At 36.6% G+C, this 4,858-nt stretch overlaps 1 pseudogene; it reads left to right on the top strand.

Moving 5' to 3' along the window:
* Positions 1 to 1,581: 1,581 nt before the first annotated feature.
* Positions 1,582 to 2,454, top strand: LOC100348762 (ankyrin repeat family A protein 2 pseudogene; annotated as a pseudogene).
* Positions 2,455 to 4,858: the final 2,404 nt, after the last annotated feature.

Raw genomic sequence — 4,858 nt, 5'->3', positions numbered from 1 at the left:
CAGAATGGGAAAAATTATTGGGAATCAATGCAACTGAAATAGAATGAAGAACAAAAAACAGATCATTATCTCAATAGACGAGGAGAAAGCATTTGATAAGATTAAACACTCCTTCATAATAACAACCTTCCACAAATTAGGTATAGAAGGAACATACCTCAAAATTATAAAGGCTGCCTATGTCAAACCAACAGCCAGTATCATACTGAATGAGGAAAAGCTGAAAGCATTTCCTTTTGGATCTGGAACAAGACAAGAATGTACACTGTAACCACTTTTTATTCAATATAATACTGGGAGTATTAGCAAGAGCTAAGAGGAGAAGAAATAAAAGACATCAAAACTGGAAAAGGGGAAGTCAAAATAATGAGGTTAGCAGATGATCTGGTGTTGCACATGGGAAAACGTAATCCTCCACCAAAAACCTGTGAGAATTGATAAGCCAATTCTGTAAAGCTGCAGGTTACAAAATAAACATATAAAACAGTGATGTTTTTATACACTAATGATGAATTTACTGAAAGAGAAATTAAGAAAGAAATACCAAGAGCCTAGGGAGATTACTGATGACATAAACAAGAGTGTCAATTTGCTAAGTCAGCAACAGGAGTCACTGTGCACTTACTCCTCATGTAGGATCTCTGTGCTTAATGTGTTGTACAATGTGAATTAATGCTATAACTAGTACTCAAACAGTATTTTACACTTTATGTTCTGTGTGTGTGCAAACTGTTGAAATCTTTACTTAGTATATACTACATTGATCTTCTGTATATAAAGATAATTGAAAATGAATCTTGATGTGAATGGAATGGAGAGGGAGTGGGAATTGGGAGGGGTGCGGGTGGGAGGGAGGGAAGTTATGGGGGGAAGCCATTGTAATCCATAAGCTGTACTTTGGAAATTTATATTTGCTAAATACAAGTTAAAAAAAAAAAAGAAAGAAATACCATTCACAAGAGCCATAGAAGACAATCAAATATTTAGGAAAAATTTTAACCAAAAATGAAAGATCTTGACAATAAAAATTATCAAACATTGATGAAAGAAAGCAGCAAGAACACAATAAAATGGAAAGATGTTCCTAGCTCATAGACTGAAAGAATCAGTATCATTAAAATATCTATACTACTTAAAGCTATCTATTGATTCAATAAAATCCCTATCAAAATACCCATGACATTCCTTACAAAGTTAGAAAAAGAATCCTGAAACTCCTATGAAATCACAAAAGACCCAGAACATCCAGGGAGGTACCTCGAGGTGTCACAAAACCTGACTTCAAAGCATACTACGAAGAAATAGTGATGAAAACCACATGGCCACATCAGCACAGCTGGTAGTGGAAGAGTGTCCCAGCAGTTACACTGTCTCCAGCATGCCCTACATTAAGCTAGAACATCCACTGGACCCAAATTCAGAAGATGGGTCCGCTCAGGGTGTCGCCATGGGAATGAAATTCATTTTGCCAAACCGATTTGACATGAACATGCGTTCTCGGTTGGTGAAGTCCTTAAGTGAAGGAGATAGTAAAAGTATTCAAGATCAAGTTAATTCTGACCTGGAAGTGACATCTATTTAAAGCCTACTTAAAGTCCTATTTAAAACCAAATGCAGTATCCATACATCTGCTTCTCCAGAAATTCAAGTAAGGCACGTTTACACTCCCTCGACAATGAAGCATTTCTCACCCATAAAACAGTAAACCACCTTAACCAACAAACACACAGGAAATGAGGTCTCAACCACATCTTTGTTAGCAAATTCTTTGTCTGTTCACCAGTTGGCAGCTCAGGGAGAGATGCTCTGTTTGGCTACCCTTACCGAACAAGAAAATGTTACCAATACACGGATGAAGAAGGATTTACCCCTCTGATGTGGGCTGCAGCACACAGGCAAGTAGCTGTGGTAGAGTTTCTACTTCAGAATGGCGCTGATGCTCAACTTTTAGAAAAAGGTTGACAAAGCGCACTGTCACTGGCCTGCAGCAAGGGCTACACAGACATTGCCAAAATGCTGCTCCACTGTGGAGTTGATGTTAACGAGTGTGACAGGAATGGAGGGACATCTCTGCTGGACACCGTCCATGGAAGTCACGTGAAATGACATAAACAAGAGAGTCAATTTGCTAAGTCAACAACAGGAGTCACTGTGCACTTACTCCTCATGCTTTTAGAAAATGGAGCTGACTCGACAATTGAAATTGACTCTGGATATAATTCGATGGATTTGGCTGTAGCCCTGGGCTGTAGAAGTGTCCAACAGGTTATTGAGTCCCATTTGTTGAAGCTACTTCAACATATCAAGGAGTGACGCAGCCCTCAGAAAATGTCTTCTGCCCTTCTGTTTATTATTGGTTCTTATAAATGATACTTTTGTTTACTTATAGATTTTTACCTCAGTTGCAATATTTAGTGATTTTTAGTAAATTTTAATAAATATTCCTTGAGTAACTCACTGGCTTGTAATAAAATTAATGTTGATGCTATTTTTATAAATGTGTACACTGGATATATAAAGTATAAATTAAAGTTTCGTGGCATGTACATTTTTATGATACAGACAGTTATATGTCTTTGTATCAAGTGTTATAATTTTTTTTTGACAGGCAGAGTGGACAGTGAGAGAGAGAGAAAGAGAAAAAGGTCTTCTTTTGCCATTGGTTCACCCTGCGATGGCCGCCGTGGCCGGCGCGCTGCGGATCCGAAGGCAGGAGTCAGGTGCTTCTCCTGGTCTCCCATGGGGTGCAGGGCCCAAGCACTTGGGCCATCCTCCACTGCCTTCCCAGGCCACAGCAGAGAGCTGGCCTGGAAGAGGGGCAACCTGGACAGAATCCGGCGCCCCGACCGGGACTAGAACCCGGTGTGTCGGCGCCGCAAGTTGGAGGATTAGCTTATTGAACCGCGGCGCCAGCCCTCAACTATTATAATTTTGAAACAAACAATTCAATGGAACAAAATAGAAAGCCTAGAAATTAATCCACATACGTACAACTTACTGATTTTTCAACAAAATTGCTCAGACCATACTTTGGAGTAAGGTTAATTTCTTCAATAAATGGTGCTTTCAAAACTGGATGTATATATTTAAAAAATGAAATTGAATTCATACCTCTCACAACATACAAAAATCAACTCAAGATGTATTGAAGAACTAAATTTAAGATCTGAGACTATGAAGTTGCTGGAAGAAAATGTAGGGGTAATACACCAAGACATTGGTGTAGGGGATGACTTCTTAGATAAGAAGCAATGACAGCAAAAGCAAAACTAAAGAAATAAGATTATATCAAACTCTGAATCTTCTTCATGGAAAAGGAAATGATCGAAAGAGTGAAGAGACAGCCAGAAGACTGGGAAAAAATACTTGTGGGCTCTCTATCTGTTGAAGGATTAATATACAGAATATATCAGCAACTTAAAAATCTCAATAAGAAAAAAACAACCAATCCAGTTAGGAAGTGGTCAAAAGACCTCAGCAGACAATTCTCAAAAGAAGAAACACAAATGGTTAATGAATATATGAAAAAATCTTCAACATAAATAGCCATATGGAAAATGCAGATAAAATGACAATGAGATATTACCTCCCTCCACACTGGTGGGAATGTAAATTAATGCAGTCACTGTGTAAAGCAGTACAGAAATTTCTTAAAGAAAAAAACTAGAAATAGACTTGCCTTATGATTCAGCATTCTCACTGCTTGGCATATACTGAAAGGACAAAAACATGTATCAAAGAGATACCTGCACCACCATGTGTATAGTAGCACTGTTCACAATAGCCAAAATATGGAATCAACCAAGCCATCCATGATCAGATGAATGGATAAAAATAATGTGGTACATATACACAATGAAATATTATTAAGTAATAGAAAAGAATGAAATTCTATCATATGCATCAAAACGGATGCAACTGGAGGACATTATATTGAGTAAAGTAAGTTGGATACAGAATGACAAAAAGTGCATGTTTTCCCAAGTATGGGGGAACTAAAAGTAAAAAAGAAAAAAATTATAAAACAAAAACAACAAAACAAAGAAAGAAATGCCTGTGTGTATCAATATTGTTATATTTTTCTCAAACTTTGATTGGTATCTTTGTCAAAACAATGAGTAAGAATGTTACACTGCTATAGTTTTAATGAACTGTGGTTATTATAAAGTTTACTGTATAGAGTGAAGTGGTCACCCTTCTACTTGATTATAACTTATAACCCTTGTCTGTATTACTACTGAACTAGGGTCTTTTTATTTCTTACTTTTGGATCTCTTTATTTAGTTGACCATTAAGCCCTTGATTGAAATGTTAATTAAAAATATGTTATCTCAAAAACTAAAAAAGAAAGAGTGAGAGAGAGAGGAAAGGTGAGAGGGAGGAAAGGAATATAATTATATTCTTAGAATTGTATCAATGAACTACATTGAATCTCTTCTCTTTGTATTAATATCATATTAACATGAAAAAAGCATCAGAAAAAATGAATAAATGCTACACTAAAGTTATTTGCAATCATAATCATGAATATTTATTTCATCTGAAAATAAGATCTTTAAAAATATTTAGGTTCTATAATATGTGTCTGTTAATTCCTCCCTAGTGCTTCCCACACCAAGCTGGTTGAAATAAGAATTTCTTTTTCTTTACATCTTGCTCTGTTTTTCTGAATTTGAATACCTATATTCAGGTATCAAATACTCTGATCTCAACTTCTTGACTTCCAAGGGTTTGTTTCAGAGGAGACTCTCCATTGGAGAGTCCTTCATCTGAATAGGGACTACTTGAGGAGCTCCATTAAGTCACACTTTCTATAGACTGAAGGTCTCTGTTTTCTTCCATCTTCTATACCTGTGCT

The sequence above is a fragment of the Oryctolagus cuniculus genome, chromosome 8 (genome assembly GCF_964237555.1).
Source record: "Oryctolagus cuniculus chromosome 8, mOryCun1.1, whole genome shotgun sequence".
NCBI classification, from domain to species: Eukaryota; Metazoa; Chordata; class Mammalia; order Lagomorpha; family Leporidae; genus Oryctolagus; species Oryctolagus cuniculus.
The sequence above is the reverse complement of the archived record's forward strand: the minus strand, read 5'-3'. Positions and strand labels throughout refer to the sequence as shown.